Below are 22,727 nucleotides of genomic sequence, written 5' to 3'. Positions count from 1 at the left end.
GGGGCAGGGTGACACTCAGCTCCCCCTCGGCTATGTTTGCCACAATTACTCGGTAGGTCAACTTTCCCCCAGTTTCATTAAGAGGTAAAACACTGAGGCTAGAAAACCCGTCTTTTTCTGACCCCCGCAGGATATGTTTCAGTTAGCTGCTGTGCGCACGGAAAGGCACTGATACAATCGTTCTTCAGCCCTCACAATGGATTTAGGAAACACGAATAAGGGATTATTTGAAGCAACTTCCATTCAAGAGGCCAATTTAGCCCAACCAATCAATACTAATCAACGGGGAGATGACAGGAATTGAAATTCCCTCTGCTGCAGCCAAACGCTCATGTATCAGGATTTAGAGCCTCCACTCAGGCTCTCTCTGCTCCTCCTCTCACAAATCCAGTTTTGGAAAGTAACTAAGTACATTTAGTCAAGTACTGTACTTAAGTACAGTTTAAATGTACTTTACTTGTAAGTATTTCCGTGATATGCAACTTAATCCTTTTTCAAATCAAAGCTACAGTTTCTAGTCACTTTTCAGATTAGTATTAGTCATATGATCATCTTAAAAAATACGATGCATTGTTATAGTGTAAACTACACAGTAACGTTTTCTAGCTAAAATTAGCTAGACCTCGACATACAAGGCATACTTCATAAATGATTTGTAAGTTGTAACTAATGGCTTTATTTATGGTATTAATAAGTAATGTATTCATTTTTAATAGACTAGTAATAAGCCATCAATAAGGACAACTTCTGGAATACCACATTGTGAAATATGCGTCCTTGTCAAGCACAACTTGCTTTGAGTTTTTAGCTAGCTCTTCATTTCATCAAGGAAACCCCTCAAATGGACAGTTGGACCATTTACTTGACCAAAATTCACTTTTTAACAACTTATTGCCATTTTTAACTGCAGAGTTGATGGTTTATTAGAAAATAAGAAAGCCATGAACAAAATAAAAGTGTCTGTGTAAACCATAGACTGTATAAAAAGATATACAGTCTATGGTGTAAACAGGCAAGTGTTAGCTAACTTGGTCGCTATAACAACTTACTAATATGTCAGTGTTGTGTTTACAGCTTGCTGCACTGCTGCCAAGTGTCCAAAAAGGCAATTAATGCAGCCTTAAGTAGTAGTGGAGCAAGTATTCAGATATCTTACTTTTGAAAAAGTACAATACCACATTGTAGATATACTCCATTGCAAGTAAGAGTCCTGCATTGAAAATGTTATATAAGTAAAACTGATTATATATACACTGTTGGATAGTCTTAAGTATAACTACCTTACATTTGTACTTAAGTACAGTACTTGAGTAAATGTACTTAGTTACATTCCACCACTGGGCTTAAGTAAAGTTTTGAATGCAGGATTTAAAGGCCTTGTACTGGAGTATTTTAACACAGTGTTATTGCATCTTTTACTTAAGTAAAAGACCTTAATTCGTCTTCCACCACTGCCCAAATCTCATTGCAACACCCTGCAAATTATTAATCTACAGTATTAACCACGCTGACAGTGTCAAGCTCTGAAAGCGTACAGCCTGTAGAGGGTGTCTTTCATCTGAAGCAAGGAACAACAAAGAGCATGAGCTTTTCATGTTAACACAGGAAACGTATAGTTAATGAGACAACCACTGCATCTCTGCCGCCATGCTAAGTGAATCTGACCCCACACCGCAGCTCGGTGCTGCCAAACAACAATCACGGCCGTCTAGACAAGGCCGAGCGGTGACCGGGCCTCCCGAAAGCTCTTGTAATGCACAAGGAATTTGGTGCGGTTTCCTTGGAGAAGAGAGGAAATGCATGAGTGAGAGTAAAGAGGGAGCGAGATCCCTGCATAGGTCAGAGCGTGTCCCCTGAGGTGTCAGGGCGAGTAAATGGGCATGACTGCAGAACATGGGGTTATACCCGCTCTCCTCCCTCCTCTTCTTCTTCGCAGGGTGCCTTCACTGACTCGTCCCAGAGCGAGAAGCGGCATGGCTCCCCTTGCACGCAAATTGGAACAGGAAACGACTGTCAACTTCAGGCGAAATCACGACCTTATTAGAAAACAAACATAGGATCTCTGGGAAGACACAAAGATGGAAGGAGTTGCGTGTCAGGGGATCAAGCTTGTTTGATGACTATAGAGGCTGCTGCTGGTTCTCTGCACGGCTGGCTGAAGGCGGACACCAGTATCAAGGCTCATGAATATTCAGTGACCAAGTAAATAAGGCAGATAGCACTTGACATGTTTAACATCCACCTTTGGCATCCTCCCTCTACAAAGCCAACAAGGTGAAGCAGCAGAACAAATATGTTGGTTGTTTGTGGGTGGCAACAATCTCTGCTGATGAATTGGATGGTTTTTAAACAAAGAGAATGAATTTCAGTGGGCGAGCTTCATCAAAATAAACTGGACTTGGAAAAACAATCTGATTTGCTCTGTGGGATTTGAGTTGCTAAACTGCTGATTTTTGGAGACTGGCATTAAAATGAAAATATGTAGCGTTATGCCTTGCAATATGCTGACATTTACATTCTTAGAAAAACATGTTTCCTTCAACTATAATCCCTGCTGGTATCAAAATGTTTGCTCTCTAAATATTTACCAACCCAGAGTCACATCTAAAGCCTAACACAGGCACCTTGAGACTTCCTTTTTTTCCAAGTGTTGTGTCCCAAAGGAAATGCAGTGAAAGCACTACAGACTATCTTGCAAGTGAGTAAACTCTCTGAGCACACAACGCATTCCTCCAACACCTCAAACAGCTCTGAGAAAGAAAAAATATCTGCCACCAACAAACTGCACTGCCTAAAATCAGAGTCGCTCCTGTGTGAGAGACGGGCGAGTACATTAACAGCAGTGAATGTATTATGGTGACGAGAAAAGTAATGTAAATATTGACACTTTGATAGTGCTCGCCACACTTATCCACTGGACCTGTCCAGTTAGCGCCATTTCACATCTGCTCAGTACTATTCCAGGTGAGGGGGTTAAAGGAATAAATCTTTTAAGTATCAAATACTCACAGAAAGGTTCCTTTCCAGAAACTTCCTCCAAGGACGTCAATAGCTGTTCTCAGCTTGCATTCACAGCAGTTACAATGGATTCAATACAATGGAAATTTTTCAGAGCCATCTTTTAAGATAATAGATTGGATAATAATTTAATAGAGTATAGCGTTAGTTCAGGCAGATCACTGAAGTTGCGCTTGCATTAGCTGACTCGCATTATGTAGCTGCATCATTCATGCCATTTGCCATTGTAACCCAACGCTTCTCACTACTACTACTTACTTTTTCATTAGCGATTTATTTGCAGATTATTTTCTTGATTAATCAATTTATGGTTTGGTCAAGAGAATATCTAAAATATCTAAAATTTTAAAATACCCATCACCATTCTTTCAGCCCAAAGTTTCATCTTGATGTGCAGTTTACTATCACGTAAGAAAAGCAGCAAATCCTCACAAATGACAAGCTTAAACTAGGGAAAGTTTGGCCACTTTGCTTGAAAAATCTATTTAACGATTAATCGATTATCATTGTTGGCAATTATTTTTCTGTCAATCAACTAATCGATTCATCGACTAAATCGCTTGCTTCTCACTCTTAAGTCTTCTGATTCCCTCTGCTGATCCACCACGCCAACCACCCCGGCAGCTCACCTGGTAGAGTGCACACACTATGTAGAAGGCTGAGTCCTTCCAGTCCACACCCCTTCGCTGCATGTCATCCCCTCAATCGCTCCCACAGGAAATGTGGGAGCAAGAGAGGGGATGACATGCAAGATATTTTGATAACTGATTAATCGTTTTAGTAATTACATTATGTGGTTCCAGCTTCTCATATGTGAGGATTTACTATTTGTCTCTGTTGTATGTGATTGTAAATTGAATATCTTTGGGTTCTGGACTGTTGGCCGTAAAAAACAAGCAACTTACATACGTCACCTTGGGCTCTGGGAAATCGTGATGAGAATTGATGTGATCTAATTTTGTGAAATATATTATTTGTTTTTATTGTGATCTTGATTTCAGCCCGGTTCAAATAGACATGAGTATCTGATACTCACAAAAGGACAGATTTTTGGTGGAGTATTCCTTCAATAGGGTTGTTTAGCAGCTCATACATAACACACACATGGAAACCTACATATTCACAATCTGAGCTGTGGGCACAAGGGGCCATGCGTAGAGAACTACCCAGCTGTGTCACACACACACATGCACTCTAACAACCTCCCCGCTCAGTGCATCCTGCCTCCTGATAAGCTGGTTTGCCAGGCTTGCCAGCGCCGCTGATGGCTCCGTTTGCACAACTGCTCCATTGTTGCTGTGCAGAGTGGACAACTGCACTTTGGACCTTTCAGGGGGGAAAGTCTTCTATTTTGTTTCCCTTAAGGGCATCCACTGTGGTTTATCTGTAAGCTGCCAACCACACACACTGTAAACACTGCATTAAGGATATCTAAGGATAGAAAACATAAACAGTAGTGGCTGCGTATGCTGTGCTGCTGCTGTTAAGTACTGTACAGTCAGTTTGCCTGGCTGCTGATTTTTCCGGAGCTTAAAAAGACTCATAAAAGGCAGCTGAATTATCTGGGTTGCTGGAACCTGATCTACTGCCGGCTGACCTTTTCCACAAAGCAATATTAAACGTAATAGTTAGGCTGAGTTAAGTGATTGCAATTTATGAGTCCATTTAACTAGATTCAATATGGGATGACAAATGATCACCTCGGTGGAGTAAAGCTTACATACACGAAAATAACCCTGCTACGCACAAATACAAAGAGCTTTATCAAACTTAACAATCAGCTCAGTGTCTGTCTGCTGCGAGTCTGGCTCAGAGGAGGGCTGAACAGAATTTTAAAAATGCATGACAAGACTAGAAGAAGATGGAGGAGAGTTTGCATATTAAAAAAAAACACTGATATCCACCTTTTTCCTTTTTTTTTTTAGCTCAAACTCCATTAAGCTAAAATTGATGTGTATTGAATAGATGTTGCTTTTGAATCTGGTCAACTGGCCAAATGGATTAAGTGTATCAAATCCATTTTCCTGAGTGCATTGAGGAAGTGTCAAAATGAAACATTTTCAATTTAGCCCCTTAAGGTCCAAGATGTCTTCATCCTGCTGTAGAACAAGCTGCTTACCGTGCAAAAACAGGCTGCAACACATCGCTAAAACGTGGCCCAGGCTTTAAATTAGCCTGACACAATCCACATATTTGATTCAATGTGCAGCCAGAAAGAGTTACATGACTTTCAGACATTCAGCTCAGACTATAAAGAAACAAAGTAGCCTACTTTGCACACTCCTCACTGCTCTCTTTTCAGCCACATCCTCTTGGATTTTATGACTTGGTTAAAATGCAACCATTAAATATTCATGTGCGAGGGCTTTCACCCGTGAAGCAGCCCCCTCTCTGAGCTTTAGAGAAAGTGAGAAACTTTTTGATTTTAACTGACAGGAGTTAAATATTAAAAAAGACGCTTTGGGAGTTCAGCAAAGTGTGGACTACTCCTCTCCGATATGCTACTCCGCTGATATGAGCCTCGCCTTCTTGGCTTTCATCCTCATTGTTGTTAAAATTTCAGACTGTAGTAAGACTCGTGTGGAGTAAATTAACATGACAATACAAACGGTGGAGATGAATAAAAACAAATACTCACTAGCTGAACAATGACGTTAGGAAAATTGATAGTTGACAATCATTCCAAAGAGAATAGTGTGTTTTTTTGTGTCATCGGCAAACATCACACCACATGCCATCATAAACTATATATTGCTCATTAATTTTTCACTTGTTGTCTTGGCTGTTTATTATGCTAAATATTTCCTATCAGCAGCAAAAGTAATGACACAAATAATTCATACTTTCCCTCTTATAACTCCCGGCATGCTTAAATCCGTAATATATAACAAGTTGGAGCATCTATGAAAGATTAAGGATGAAATGATGTCTTCAGGTATAGACAGTAGCATAAATAAGGCTGAAATGTGATTTTGCTGCAGCAAACATTAGGTACATTTTTGAGGCTTTATTTGGGTAGTTGTGACTCGCATACAAATCGCGGGAAGCAACATTCAGGGCTTCTCCAGACAAGCAATTTTGTAAACAAATGAAGCAACTGCTCAGACATGTGAGTCTTGCACCCCAGTCTTTGTGCTCAAGGTGACAGAACGCATGTAGGACAACTCGCCGACAGAAGTTGATTCAACTGCTGAAAATACAAAAGGGGAGAATAAAACAAAGACTATCAATAGAATAAAAGTTAATTCATTCTGAACCAATCTTTTTAGTGATTTTGGAGTAACGATTCGTGCCACTCACTAATGAATGAGGGACTGAACTAATCATTAGGATATTTATGAATAATATTGTGTCAGCTGCCACAAGCAAATGTAGAGTAGATCACTATCTGTGTTTGGACATCAAGTGTATGAGAAGCATGCGGAAACCATCAGTCTTTCGTCAGTCACCAGAAGTCTATCCTGCTTCAGCATTGAGCAGCTGATTGAGATGAATCAAAAAGGCTTTTTTTTTTCTTTCTACTGCACTAGCTTGAAAGAAGCCACTTGCCAGAAACAGAGTCAAACTTTCCATCGCTGCTCGTCGGCGTCTTTGATTCCAGACAAATAAGAAAATAAAAAGTGGAGGATGGCTTGTGAAACATGGAGGCTTTCAAAGGCATTCTTCCACTCTTGGAAGACTGCCCGCTCTTCTGAAAGGGGTTTTCTTCAAAGCAAACGCCAGCGACATAACCCATTCTCCTCCCAATTAAAATTTATTGAAAACATCCAGGAAACACTGTACGGCTAATATCATCACAACTAGCTTGTCAAAAACAAACAAATACAGCGATCACGAGGACAACAAAGGAATCCTTCCACGGCCTTTGAGTTCATAACTAGCATCTAATCCGCCGTAATGATTTACAATATGACAAGTCAGGCAAAATTTACTGTGACAGATTGAATGGGACCCAACATAAATATAATTACAGCTCACATGATCTTCTCCACCTCCCTCCTCCAAAGTAAGTGTCTGCCGATGCCACACAGAGACAATGCAGGATATACGCAGCCTCCAGTGATTTGCTTTTTCAATTTGATCCTCAAGATCGGCTGATTTAAAACAACAACAAAGCCACAAAGTATCATGGATTTATCAGTGCTTGAAGTAGGTCTTGATATCACGTATGTTTTATGAATGAAGGTGGTCCTTGTGGATATATATGTAGACGTGCCATTTGACCTCAAACATCGAAGGTCAAGCGAAACCACAGAGCAACAGTCTGTGATGTTTCTTAAAAAGACAACAGCTGCAGCTAATAATTGGAGAGTACATTTTAAGAATGGATGCTTAGGTTCTGAAACAATTATCATCAAATGAATCTGCAAATATTATTATAAGTTTAGTTAAAAAAAAAATTACTGGTTCCGACTTGACATTTTTTCTTAGTCTTTTATGATAGCAAATATAATATAATTTGGTTTTGGACTGTTGGTCAGATAAAACAAGACATTTAAAGACGTCACCTTGGACTCTGGGATGGATATTTTTTTTGGATTATTTTCTGACACGTTATGGAAATGAATTGCTTAATCAAAAAAATAATGGCCATATTAATCGATTAAGACGATAATCATTAGTTGCAGCCCTACTTTGGAATATTGTAAAAAAAAAAATATAAATACAGAGCAACATCATCTTATTATATCAGATTTGTCTGTAACTGAGTACTAAAACCTTTTAACGATAATTTTCTTAAAACAGGTTAACAAATCTGCCAGTGAAGTCAGAATATTTCTACCTTTTTCCTCTAGAAATGAACTTGTTCTAAAGTTGGTTGCTGCACTTAAACTTTATGGAATAATTTTTGGAAAATGCCTGAAACAAGTTGATTCGAATTAGAAACTGGTTGAAATGTCTGCACTTACAGTTTTAAGAACAGAAGACTTTAAGGACTTTAAGGGGAGACAAAAATGACCCAACAGGAAGATTATCTACACACATGCTGTTGAAGAAATATTGAAATTACAGAATCATAAGGATGTAAATGAAACATAACAAGCAGAAAAAGTCAAAATAATACAAAGAAAAAATGTAAATATGAAAGAAGTTTACGAAGTTGTGCAGCAGCCAGATTTCTCTGCCCAAAAAGAGTCATAAACTAATTCTCCCACCCCCACCCGCCAGCCCAGATTAGGTTTCACATTCCTACCTCACAAATAACACACACACACACACACACACGCACACGAGAGAGCGAGAGAGAGAGAGAGGAGACAGAGAGGTCGAATAGGACAGAGACACTTTTGTTGAGACATTTCTGACCTCAGACTATTTCATCTCACTGACGATGTTTACACCATAAGTCAAGCACAAGGATATCTTCTCTCTTGTTCTTCGTCCAAGATGTGGAGGATCAACCCCTCCCTCCCCTCAACACCTCCCACTCCATCACCCTTCATGCTAATGTAACACACATTAGTGAAACCAGCCGCCATGGTGACACGAAGGATGCTGGGCCCTCGGGTGAGCCATCTCTCTCTCGCTTTCTCCCTCTCTCTCCACATGCCACGCACATCACGGGCGCAGCCTCACACCACAGCGTCTGTGACTCAAACATGCCCTCCTTTTAGAGCAGATGGTCAAAAATAGCGTCCGTCGTCAACATTTTTGTAAGCTGTGGGACCCGTTGGGCCACACACCGTTTGCCAAGAAGGAGTAGGGGTGCAATAGATGTGTGTGTGATATGTGTGTAAAAATAATCTGGTCAGTTACAGCTTTTCTCTGTTTGATACTGACAAAGTGAGAACACCCTGTTGTTAGAAAAGAGCTTATGCAATCTGCACCTATAAATAGTAGTGTGAAGTGTGTCTGCATATGTGTCTCACTGTGAGTTTACATCCAGACCAACACTTTTCAATGAATTAGCATTCATCAGCAGCAGTAGTTGTTATAATATCTGTGATTACTATTAGTGTGTGAAACAATCCCTTGTCGCGATTTATTTCCTGAAGCCGCCGCTGAGGACGGGACGGCCCGCCGGCCACCGGACGAGGGAACATAAGGAAACAGACAGTGTTTACAGAAGAGTTATTTAAAGTCACCACTGGGACGGCATCGCACGTGGCTACAAGCCATATTCCTGGTCACCTACATGCTGTGCCAATACACAAACACACATTTCACATCCTGAAATTCCAGGTCAGTCAGAGACACACTCACCAGTGTACCTAGTTGTTAACCCTTTGAACCCTGGGTTCAGAACAAGTTCGTCTACTCAGAAATACCCTTATTTGACATGTCAATTGTATTACACGTGTTCTAGGACACTTTTTATGAAAGAAAACATTGTACGCAATTTGAAATCATCTCAGTTTTTTGCCTGTATGTCCACAGCTCCACACAGTACATGTTTGTACATGTTTGTTGATTTTTCTGTTTCTTATTCCCGTTTTTTTTATGTATATGCGTTGGCACTACAGTTCCCATCGTACTTTGGGTGATGTAAAGAAGAAGTATTGGCACAAGTATTGTGTTGCCATGGAGATGCCAAGTTAGCTGTGGGTTTTTTTTTGTCCATATTTGTTTACATTGTGGACCATGTAATGTCATGGCTTCTTTAGCTACTAGCAGCAGACAACAACCACCTGCATTCCCTTGACACTGAAGAAAGGGTCTAAATTTGAGGATTATGAGGCAAGATCAAGGTTCGAGGTTCAATTTATTCATCCATGAAAAGATGGGTGTTACAGTGCTCCCATCCTAATCAACCAATACAAGAAACACATAGAAATAAGGTTATATTTAGTGTCATTTTGTCCAGGATAGACAACAGAAATATTGCTATCACTGGAAAGAGTAAGATGCAGAACAGAAGGGGTGCGATTTTTGACCCAAAATGCATCAGTCAGATGCGAAGGGGTTAATGTATTCCACCCCGTCCAGTGCTGAGACTTCTGTCATGGTCTTCTTTCACTGCCCACAGCTGTCACGTCAGTGTATCAGCTCTGGTCTGTGATGCATGCCTTGCACCTGGGTAACCGACCGCACGCAGACACTGTGTTAGAGTGAGGGTGCAGTGTAAGCTGACACACAGGCTGTGCGGGTGTGGCGTCACTGCTGTCTGCGCTTCATGACCAGTTAGACTGTTTTGTTTGAGCAGGGTGAAAAAAAGTAAGATCACATCACAAAAGAGACAAAATCAGGTTAAATTAACTATACTGTTAAAGCTCCACTGATAGCAGAGACATCTGAACTTCAGTAAACAGATGCTAAAAGGATTAATCCATTAAGCCATTAGTTGATCAACAGGATTTTCTGCTTTTCTCTATTTTATATTGTTTTAAATTTAATATCTTTGGGTTTTGGACTGTTGGTCGGACTAAACAAGCAATTTGAATATGTCACCTTGGGCTCTGAAGGCAATTTTTGGACAAATAAATAAAAAAATACTAGATTATGAAAAAGGTTGTTTGTTGTAGTCCTGTAATTCTTGTTTCCCAACCCGGAGATGCTACTCTACAAACTAAGGATCCGATCTGATGAATCATTGCTGCTGTTTAGAAGAGAGTTGGTGTTACATTCTTATGTTTATATTTGTCAGAGAGGGGACCAAAACTGGAACAAAAATGAACGTAGGAAAGTGAAGTAAATCTATCAGGTCTAAATGTAGTTACACTTTTCTCTACTTAGCCACAGTTTTACATCAAGAGCCCTGAAAACCAATTTTCTTAATTAGCTTCTTCCAACAATACCAAAGTTTGAACTACTGGTTATTTGAAACTAAAGACTTTGTATTTGTTTTCATATGCTCTTTTCACTGCTTAAAAGTGGGCGTAAAAAATAGGTATTGCCATGCACCAATCAGAATTTAATATAGCAACTTCCATGTCATCCGAAGTCTGTCTTGTTTTTTACTCAACCAACAGCCCTAAACCCAAAGATATTCATGTTCAATGATACAAAACTGAGAAAAGCAGCAAATCCTCACATTTAAGAAGCTGAAACCTGCAGGAATCAGAATCTGATGACTTGATGATTGTTTGGTTGTTTTCTTCTGCCATGTCAATCAAATGTGATGAAATCACATGCAAAGAGTCCTGATGAAGCAGACTTATGAGTGTTGAACTGTTACTAAATCATAACTAGTAACATACCAACATACCAAGTTTTCAAGTGCTGAACTTATTAAACTTATTGAACAAAATCCACATTGGTCAAAACTTAAGGAGCCTTATCATTTAGAATCAAAGCCTATGAGAATAGAAGCCCTCTTTGCTTTGGGTCATCTCAGGCTTTGTCACAGTGACTATGCAAAGGAAAACAGGAGAAATGCAAAACAACATTTAAATAGAAGCCTTTTGTGTGTTGACATGGAGCAACAGACAAATGAGAAACTGTGCAACATGTCAGGGATTTGATCTACTTATGTTTTACATCTTGATAGCAAACTTGAAAGCATCTGACATTTGTGTTTGGGGTGGAGTGGAGGGGTAGGGGAGGACTCTGATGGGGGTGGGGGGGTGTTGCTGGGGAAAGAGATTACCCTCAGACCTTTTCTTTGAGAGCGAGAGAGAATGGGGGAAGGACGTTCCCTGTGTATTAGTAAATCCCAGTTAATTTTCCCTGTCAGAGAACAATGAGATATGGACCCCCACAGGCTCTTTTGAATGTAATTCCACCACTTGCTCAGAATCACCTTCATTACCCATCAGAGGTGTGGATCTCTCTCTCTCTCCTAAAAAAAAAAAACCTCCGGAGCGCTACTAGACACTGGGATGCTTCAACAGAACCCCTCAGGAGTCTTTCCAGCACCCATTTTTCTGACAGTGAGAGTACATTTCCAAATTTGAAAATGTCTATAAAGCTGCTAGTTTCTCAGTTTACGCTGAAATTTAAGAGGGAAACATGTCTTCCATGCAGCACTGTCCTATGCTGCAAGACTTGACAACCTTTCAAGGTTCCTGGGTTGGATCTTGTTTAATTTATAGAAGCTAAGACTTTGGAGAAGCCGGATGTTATTCATGATTCAGAGCCTTTCATTTACGCTTAACACGCCGCTGCTGCTCTGTGACATCATCTGCGTGTGTTTTTCACAGCATGTCACATTCAACATGCATGAGCCTGTGACTGCTAGGGGGCCTCAAAAGCTCCAATTATATCCATCGTGGGTTAAGACTTGCAGATAGGATCTAGTTTGGTTTTTTCCACAACTATCATATTGCACTCTGACTCGCCTGTTTAACCCTGCTGATGGCAACAAACTTGTAAACAAAGTCTGTCAAACTGCATTTTAATTTTAGATTTACCTTCCATGTCATCCTATTCTCAGGAAACCTGACAGCAAACGTGACAGCAAATAATTTTAGTCACAAGAGTTCTGCACAGTTGAGAATGGTTCTGCAACTAATGATTATTTTCATAATCAATTAATCTGCAGATTATTTTGTCAATTAATCGATTCATTTTTTCAGTGTAATTTTTTATTTAACTTTCCCAATTTCTCAGAGCCCACAGTGATGGCTTCAATTATTAGCTTGTTTTGTCAACTTTTATCAACTTTTATCAACAGTCTAAAACCCGATGACATTCAATTTACAGTGAAATAAAACAAAGAAAACATTTTTGCTCATGCCATTTCTTCAAGAACTCTGTCAGCCACTTTGAGCACTATCAACAGATCCTGCTAGAGCTGCAATGATTAGTCAGTCCATCCAGAAAATTAATTGGCAACTATTTAGATTATTAAATTATCATTTAAGTATTTTTTAAAGCAAAAATGCCACATATTTGTTGGTTCAAGCCTCTTAAATGTGAATATTTTATGCTTTACTTTGTCATACATGAGAGTAAACTGAATGTCTTTGGGTTATGGACTGTTGGTCGACAAGACATTTGAAGACGTCACTTTGGGATGTGGGGAATTATAACACACATTTTTTGCTATTTTGCTATTGACATATTATAGACAAAACAACTAATCAAGAAAATAATGAGCAGATGACTCGATTATGAAAATATAAGTTAGTTGCAGCCCTAAATCCTGCACGCAACTGATATTTCCCTGGTGTACCAAGCAGGCATGGGATCAAGCCAAAAATACAGTATTTAGGACTATTAATCACAAGATGTTGTTTTTTGTTCCGGCTAACTTCCCCTCCAGCACGGCTGCAGCTGTAAGAGGAGGCAGGCCTATTGTTCAGACTAACAAGGGGCGCAGAGGTCACTTGCATTTTCACAAGAGCTTTTGCCAGAGGGGTTGGGGAAGAAGCCGGCACACTAGTCTGTTTGGTATGGATCTACACTAAAGCTTTTTCTATAAAGTCACATCATTCCCAGTCTATTATAAAGGGGGATAGATTAGATTAAGTGAGATTATGCAGAGAGGGGCTCCCTAAAAAGAGCAAAAATAACACACTCAGTACTTAGTAGGCAAGTCAACAGTGGGATTAAGCCAAAAGGACACGTTTAAATCCAATGCTAATATGCACAATGGTCATCCCTTCCACAGACTCAACTTTTAAGTGATCTCAAATGTTGTTGCTTCAAATTTCTCAACACACTTCACAGACTGCAGCAGCAGCAATAAAAATCTGACTTTTATTATCATATTTTGGTCATAAAGCTGAAATTAATCCAGAGTTTGACAAATCTCAAAACCCAAAATAAGAGTTATTTTTCTTCTCTAAATCAAACTGTCATCCCCGTCTCCCCTCCTGTCTGTGCGTACAGTTTGTACAATAACAACTCCTATCACCAATGCGACCGAAAATATGCACAAAGTGGTTGCACACTCTAACGTGATTAAATGATGTGTGGTCTGGCGTCACTCCCAGCACCTCTCCCATCCCTCGCTTTGCTCCGTATCTCCCTCCTGCACGAACCCACACGCACACAGATTCCCTTTCCCTGAGCTGTGTTTTGAAAATAGAAGCTTCATATTAACAGTCAACAGTCAAGCTGGCAGGTACAGTCTGACCATTCTCTCCGTCATAAAACCCCTCTGTGGATATCTGCACAGTACACGTTACTGCAGCTCTGTGTCACAGAGGTGGAGCGTCACAAATCATCACAGACACACACACGAGGAATGCAGAATAACTCATGTGGGAAGAATACGGTGGTATGATGTAGAGCAAGTGCTTATTTTGTTATTATGAGTGGTGGAAGAAGTGTTCAGATCCCTTACTGGAATAAAACTAGCAGTGTAATGTGTGTGTGTGTGTGTGTGTGTGTGTGTCAATGAGTTGCAAGTACATGTTGCATCATTTTAAGGGGTCACAACCCAATAATACTCACCACAAAGTTCTTGCACTGCAAAAAGTCTTATGGACCGAGTGTGAAAGAACCAAAAACTGTCAATCACTTGTTCCCTGCTTTATTAACAATGTTTTCAGTAAAATTTTACCTTCTTCCGGTAAAATTCGCCCGGCCTTAAGATCATCAGGAAAACATTGACCCGATGAAGGTCTAAGGACCGAAACGTCGTCAGTCAAGTGAACACAAGTGATCGACAGAGTGCGGGAGTGTTTGGTTCTATCACAAGGGATCACAAGCCAAATGATTAGGAAACACTGGTTTAATCTATAACTATGCAACATATCTTATAAAATTAGCATCAGTTTTGCGAGTTAAAGCTTTATCTGCAAAGTAACTAGTAACTATAGCTGTAAAAGAAATGTAGAAGAGTTAAAAACCGCAGTATTTCACTTTGAAATGTGGTGTTGTAGTGTAAAGTAGCAAAATATTTACTCAAAATGCTTGAGTAAATGTACTTAATTACCTTCCACCACTAGATATCCTAAACAATCTCACTTCCAGATATACTGCAGTATTAAAATAACTCTTTATTATGTTATAAGAGAGTGCTGTTTGACACCAAACTAAACCTCATGATTAAGCTACTACAGCTGCCGAGGGACACACTTTCTGTCCGGAGAGCGCCGCGCTTGCCCTGCACTCTCCTCACTCATTGAAAATAGCCATACCAGCAGGGTGATTCATCCCAGGAGTTTACTCTCTCCAGCAAAGACAACACAAAAGGGACCTTGAGCGAAACCTACACAAACCTCCCAAAGGCTCTGACCGCAGAAGAAGAGCAGTCGCTCGCTAGCTCGCTCGCCTTTTTCCTGTTAAGAGCGATTAAGAGGGGCTCTCCGTACGCAGGAGCAGCTCGCCGCAAGTGGAATTCACAAGCTGAATCAATAACATTATACATTATACACCATCTAACAGCCATGTTTACCAGCTACTTAAGCACACATTGTTAGTTAAAGGAGGCTCAGGCTGCAAACCATTTGGAGAGGCTTTAGTTTTGCGGCTATAATAGAGATAAAACTGGAATTGAATATTTCACAGAGCAGTATTTATCTCTTAACTATTTGGGTGTAAAATGACACTGAGCACCATATTGTGTTCCAGGAATATTTTCAGACGAACAGGAGCATCAGATGCAGCATACAGACAATATTTCAGTAGGTGAGTGTGGCCAGTTAAGACACACCAGGTTGCAGTCTCCTCACCGGCTGGCCAGCAGTAGTGCTGGAGGTAATGAGGCCTCTTGTGCGTCCTCTCTGATCTGAGAGTTGAATTATTTCCCATGTGGCACAGCCATTTCCAGCTTCCGCCTTTACTCTCACCTCGTTTGGTGGGTGGAAAGGCGAAAGCGAAAACTCCCATCCTGCACTGAGAATGTGTTGCCATTGTCAATCCACAGAGCCACACACAGACATCAGGCTGGCTGCCGTCCAGACAAAAAAGATTTGCTTCAACGTTTCATGTCTTAAAGATATATGATTTAACAATTAAAGTAAAGCTGTATTTTCTGTATTTAGTTTTAGTTTTTGTTTATTAATCTGTGTCAGAAGCAGCTCAACATCCTTTTACAGTTTTTATTTTACCTCTAACTATGTGCTGACGCTTCTCATTGGTCAGTAGGAAACTCAGAGTTAATAAATGGTGTACTTCAGCACCCAGACGCACGTGCTGGGTTGCAGATCTCTGTTTCAGTGTGTCTTTTGTTTGACGGCTGGTGTTTCGACATCCTCAACTTGAATAGAAGAAGGTCAGCCTGGTTGGGTCTGCCCCATGGTTATTCAGGAGCCCAACCTGGGGCCCCACAGAGGTGGGGTGACTGGGAGGGAGAGGATGGGACAGAAAACCTCCCCCTCTCTCTGACACCACCCTAATCTTTGAAGCCACTGGAAGTTTTAAGTTTCCCCGCACAAGCAGAGCTCAATCAGCGTTTAATCACACGTGCCATCGAGTGCTTGTGATGAGTGCAGATTGAAAGGTGGCCCATGCAGGGACTCGAGCAAAGAGCAATCAAAGGACCAGGTGCATAAAGATGGAAGCTTCCTAGTTTGACATCTTCTCCAGCCCTGCCTCAAGACTGTATCTGAAAGTTTTAACACCAGCTGAGTTGAGAAGCCTGTCAGGTCAGCAGCTGTTAGACCCAACAAGACCCTTGGATTACATGACAGGAACGTAAACAAGCAACCGAGGCTGCGCAATAACTGGCATCACCTCAGAAGTTTTACATGACCCTCAGCAGCCGGGTCCAAACAGTCGGATGCTGCAGCAGCTAAAAGCAGACACGAGGAGAATGAACTTTTCAGCAACACAACAAAAACAGGAAGCGCTCTCTCCTGGACATCTCACCAAAAAAAGACGAGAAACATCTGCACGCATGTTTGTTGATGCTCCCAAACTGGGATTTTCGGAAGCAGAAATGCAGTGCATGCATATATGAGAGAAACACACTCGCTCTCTTTCATTCACAATGGTGAGGAAGCAGATCAGGGAGCAGAGGCTAGCCTACTTTTTCCACTTGGCCATGCTTTTTGCTTCCTGGACAGATGTACAGCAAGTGAAAATGAGCCCAGGTCTATATGAGAGGCCCCCTCAATCCCAACTGGTTCCATATTCAGACAGCAGGAATTTGGGGAGTCAACTTGTTAAACCCTTATGAAGCAGCAAAGACCTACAGCAGCAAGATAACTCCAGGCTGTGACATAGATACATTGATATTTAAGAGTACACACATGTGCTGCTGTTAACAAAGTTCAGAAATAAAACATTTAACATGACATTTATCTAATGGATAATCCGCGCAACTGCAGTGACCACTGTATTGCCATGTCCACAGTTATTCTGCAGCTTGCATGAATCCACCTCAGTTCCACGGCGACAGTAAACCCACATTAGACAAACCATGTGCTTTGTGCACATCAGAAGCCAAAAGAAGACCTACATCTTAACCTTGCGCAAAAAAGCGTACAGAGACACACGCAGCGCGGCATGATTCATTCTGCAAGCAAAATGCATACAGGCAGCTACAATGTAGCTTCCAAGCCCCAACGCTTTGGAGATCAACGCGGCATCTGTTATCAACAAAATGCACAACCTGCTTAACAGCCCGCCGGTTCAATCCCGACGGCACCGAGCAGCGTAATAGTAAATAAAACGCTGCGGTGGATTATTACAGGCTCAGACGTGCTCCTCGGTGCCAGTTCAAGTGGTCACTCTATTGTTGAGAAACAATCTGAGCCAAAGTGGAAACAAAACCTTCCCGAGACAGGAGCCTCGCAGCGCGACACCAGGAATAAGCAACGTTAAGTTTGCAGTTACTCACCGGGTTATTACGCGTAGAAAGTCCTCGGTAATTTTCGGCTCTTGTTTTTAAATATCTTCCCCCTCACGGCCACTGAGAATGGGCTCAACGTCAGTGGGTGAGTAACTGAATAGACTCGGAGAGAGCGCAGTAAGTTGAAGTGTCAAATTACATTGGCTATTCTATTACCAAAGGGACCCATGCTCGGTGGCTGCTGGCAAAATGTGTCGCGGATTTTACGCGGAGACGCCATCAGGATGGAGCCGGGAGCGGAGCCGGACTGTCGCTCAGCTCAGCAGCCGTCTGATTACACTAGATCTGCCGGAGCGACGCGCATTGTGTACACTGTCTTGATGTTGAGGGGATTTTAAAAGGGGTAGCACATCATTGACAAGTAGTTTCACACATTAAAATGTAAATTGGGCGTGCTGGGTAATTTTTTTCGTATCTCTTTATTGATTAAATTACCTTAGCAACATATAATCGTTATTCATTGCAATTTAGAATGAATTATTTATCATAATGGCATCTAACAAAGTAATGCTGATCTGAATACACGGCTATTTATCACTTAATACTAGTACTAGTAGTCAGTATTAATAATAGATACAAAATAATAAAATATTAAAAAAGAAGAAATGCCACAAAATTAAAAGAAAATATAGCCTAATATACCTACAGTAAAATAAAAAGAATAATGGGCTAATAAAAATAATAAATATAATAATAATAAATGTAAAATAAAAATAACAAAATATTAGAAATATAACAATATCGTAAAATTCTGATATTAATATAATATAACAATGATAATAATCAGCATCATGAATCCTTATTAAAATTAAATCTGTTATTACAATATGTTTATACAATCTTTCAATTTATAATCTGTATATATTGACATAAAAATAAATATCAACTATAAAACATATAATAATACATATGATAGCCTAATCAACAACAAACACGCGCACGCCCTCACACCAGCGCATTGACGCATACACGACACGCCCGCGCGCGTCCCGTGGGATCCTCCTCGGAGCCGACGCCGCCCTCCGTGTTTTGCAGGTCGCCGCTCTCTGATGGAAAGCTCTGAATAACAAAGACATGTTTGAGAACAGCAGCGGCATCAGCAGCAGCAGCAGCAGTCTGGGCTGAGCGCTGACGTCAAGGAGCCATGACTGTGCCAAGCAGCATCCAGACTCCAGTCCACCACACACACACACACACACGCACATAAACACACACACAAACACTCTGACCTGCTGCTGCTACTGTGGCCTGTTTGGAAGTACCCCAAGTCAAAAGTTAGAAACACACTACCTCGCCTGATGTGATTGACTCTTCAAAGTTGGGATGTGATTAGGGTCAGAGTGGTGTTTTCTCTCTCAGAAGTTTATACTCTTATAGTAAAAGTCACCACACAAGTGACACACTCTGCTGGTGTGTGGAGGCCTCTGAGCCCCTGCTTTCTGGCCTGTGTATCTACCCCAGCTGTCTAAGTTAGGGGGGAGGGATATGCTGGAACAATAGGCGCCATTTGTCCTGCTAAAAGGTGACAGGAAGCATTGATTTCAGCCTGTTCCAGGCTTGTAAGCCATCCCCGAATTGGCTAATGTGAACATTTCCCTCTAAGGGAGATTGGAACATTTTTAGGTAATTGGGATTCACAATAGTTGCATCAGGATGCAGGAGCAAACTTTTGATTCCAGGATACCAAAGCCCCATCATTTTATTTGAGCTGTACATTGCAATAAAGCCCTCTCACGTTCAGTACGTGATTGTTGCACGGTGAAACATAAACAGCTTACATCTATACAACTATACAAAAAGATACTATATTTAAAGATAGTAGCAAACAAAGAACAAAATGGCAAACAGACAAAAAACTAAAGTTATATCTAAATCAATAATGGTTTGGTCTAATTAAAGGCAGTCTACCAAGCTAAAGGTGTTTATTTAGAGTATGCAGCAGCTGAAGTGCACATGAGGTAAAAAACTAGGAACCAAAATCTGTAATAAATATTATTATAGCCTAGATTAGTTGGCTTCTAATAATTAAAATTATTCTTTTAGCTACAATCCTATTGCATTGTGTTCATATACTCCGAATGAAAGCATGATGTAGAAGATGGAGCAGTTTAAATCTATATTTCACACCATACAGCTAATTTTAAATGCAGTTAGTCAGCCGTTTGGTGCTCTCACTGGTAAGAATTCCTAGATTGCCACCGATTAAATAGCTTAAAATAGCTCTCATTTACCAATTTGTCTCAAGCTACTTAAGCTTGTCACACTCAGCTGGAAGAACTACAGGTATTCTTGTGGGCCAGTATAGCTGCACTCCATCAAAATTTAAGGATGCATGTTAAGATATGAAAAACATTGCTTCATTACTGACAGTTCTCTATACTTTCAAAATCTTCTACAGAAAAATTGACCATCATGATACAAAATCTTCCCTGTAGTGTTCCACTGGGATGTTGTGAAAGGGGTGGACCTGTCAGACCTGTGATCACAGCGTGACACCTTCTCTCTCAAGATGAAGTGACTGATGTGACACACTGATCCAAATATAGATGGGAATTTTCCTTATCACAACTGGGTCAAGGAGACTGAGTCAAAAACAGTCTGTTAGTGAAATGCTTAAAAAGATTCTATGCAAAGTGATGTTCAACAGTGCAGCATCAGCAGGCTCGAGTGCCTGACAGTGTGACATGAGATTACTGCCAGGGGCTGCTGGTCCGCCAGTTAACACTGTCACCCCACAGCAAGCCGTATGCAGGTTTGATTGTCAGCCTTTTCTGAATGGAGTTTCTGTATTTTATCCATGTTGACTTAAGTTTATTATGGTTTCCTTCTCATGACAACAGAGGTGGATTAGAAACCAAAAAGCTTTAATACTCAAGGAGGCGCTATAGACAGTAGAGGTCACTTTGCTGATTTAAAGCAGCACTAATTAATATTTTTATATTAACAAGAGAAAAAACAGCTATGTATAATGTGAAAGGGGTTGCTTGTAGTGATGAACCTTTAGGAAATTATCACCCAACTCTTCAGTTTCCCTCAGCTCTACTGAGCGTTTTAGTGTCTTTGTTTTGGTTTTACGGTCTACAACTTTACTGTTTTGATTCAGTCTCCCAGTTCTCATCAACTTCATTTCCAGCCGCATGAAAGCAGCTGTTTTCAGCAGACAAGCTCTGACAAGTCAGAGTCTACAGCCATCCTAAGGATGTACTTAGTCACAGCGGTGCTTTGAGCTAAATGCAAATTTTTGAGTTGAGATTAGACAAACCCTCTCAGAGAATTACAAAACACATCGTCGATGTTGGACTCGCACTTCGCACGTCCCGCTGCTCCTTACATAAAAACAGCACAAAGTGATCTTTGAAAGTGTAGGCAGGGAGATGTCTGTGTTTTCATTTACAGTTCCCACCTGGTTTATGAATGAACAACCGCCAGGCTCCAGAGACCAGCCCACATCCTCCACAACCAACCAACCCCTGGCTGTCTTCCAGTCCAAATGTGTTCACAGCGCACACTTTACTCTGCTGTGGACAGAGAGCTCATGCTGTTCAGTGGTGTGTCCGAAAATATGGAGAGAGATAGTGTTGGAGTCATACATTCCCAAGGGTTTACTTACTACAATGTTCAAGAGCTGTGCTGGCATATTTTGCTTCACTTTCTTTCGCTGAAACATGAAAATGTGAGTTAAATTATAGCTGTAGACAACAGATTTTGTGCTTTCATTTGACCAAGCCCCTTAGGTTCATGTGCGTCCTTCCCCAAACAACTGTGCTATGGAGGGTGGGGGTGGGAGGTGGGGTGGGGGTCTAGTCAACAAATAGGATTGCAAAGGATGGAGGGAATCAGCAGGGCAATGAGGAGGAGGAGGACAGGGTTCTGCAAACAGAGGAGACGACTATTGCACTCCATTTGACAAAAAGACATGAGGGATCTGTGATAAACCCCACTGATTCTCATTACAGCAGGAGAGGCAGACAGAAAGAGAAGAGACATACCTAGACAGGTTGTGGTGAAGCCTCCTGATGATTTCCTCCCCTTGTTTTTTCCTTCAGACTTCTTTTGAGCAGCACCAGCAGAAAGCTGGCTGCCGGCACCCCATGCTGCTCTGCTTTTGGGGGAGCGGAGAGCCAATCAATGTGTGCTCACAAAGGGGAAGAGCATTCAGAAAGCCAACTGTTCCCTCAGGCCATGGGCAATGAAGAAGTGGGAGAGACAGAGGGAGACAGTGCAGAGAGAGAAAGAGGCGAGGGGGTTGACAACATGTTTCCTTTGCTACTATATACTGAGAGGAATAACATGATCACTGCAAAACTGACATGCAGCAAATATAATACTGACTCTAGTTCACAAATAGAACAATTCTTGTTTAAAGAACATCACAATAGAGCTGCTGCTGATTAGTCATTTCATTAAGAATTAATCAGGTTATTATTTTTTGATTAATCTATTAGTAGTTCAGTCTATAGAATAAAAAAATTCACAATTAGTGAGAAATGCCCATCACCAATGTTGAGAGCGCAAGGTGACAAATCATCACATTACAGTGACTGTAACCAACACATGGCACTTGGCATTTTGATAAATGACTTAAACTTTATATTTTTTTGCCACTACCAAAACCCAGATTTATTCAAATTACAATGATATATAACAGAGAAGGCAGCAGAATGTTTTGCATTCCTGTCCAATAAATTTAACATTTAACAAAACAGTTGCTTGACTTTCTGCCAACATTCTAATCAATCAAAGGGGCACTCCACTAATTTAGGATTGCACTTCCATAAAGTTGGGGTAAGTGTGAGAGATACTGTATGTTTAAAAAAGACCAGTTAAAATTGAAGCCCTCATCTCTAAAACTTCAAACTCTCAGTTTGTAAGGCTTTTCGACAAGTCCTCCAAAAAACCCCCCAAAATAAGTTGTTTCTCTATGCCCACTAGAACAACACATACAAACATTTTTAGCAGAACAACATAATTTGTCTGTTCCTTCAAAAACCAAATCACTGTCAAAATAAAATCAAAATAAAATAAAACTGATGTAAAAACTTTAACTAAAGGTTTGGTTAGTTTTAGGCATAAAATGACGTGG

At 40.7% G+C, this 22,727-nt stretch overlaps 1 protein-coding gene across 1 annotated transcript in view; it reads right to left on the bottom strand.

Annotated features, from left to right (window-relative positions):
* Nucleotides 1-17,890, bottom strand: part of LOC122867376 (zinc finger MIZ domain-containing protein 1-like) — a 115,311-nt gene extending 97,421 nt beyond the window's left edge. The window contains exon 1 of the mRNA XM_044178093.1: nucleotides 17,633-17,890. The gene's annotated coding sequence lies outside the window, so the exon portion shown is untranslated. The remainder of the gene's footprint in view (nucleotides 1-17,632) is intronic.
* Between the last annotated feature and the right edge of the window lie 4,837 nt (nucleotides 17,891-22,727).

The sequence above is a fragment of the Siniperca chuatsi genome, linkage group LG20 (genome assembly GCF_020085105.1).
Source record: "Siniperca chuatsi isolate FFG_IHB_CAS linkage group LG20, ASM2008510v1, whole genome shotgun sequence".
Lineage (NCBI taxonomy): Eukaryota > Metazoa > Chordata > Actinopteri > Centrarchiformes > Sinipercidae > Siniperca > Siniperca chuatsi.
The sequence above is the reverse complement of the archived record's forward strand: the minus strand, read 5'-3'. Positions and strand labels throughout refer to the sequence as shown.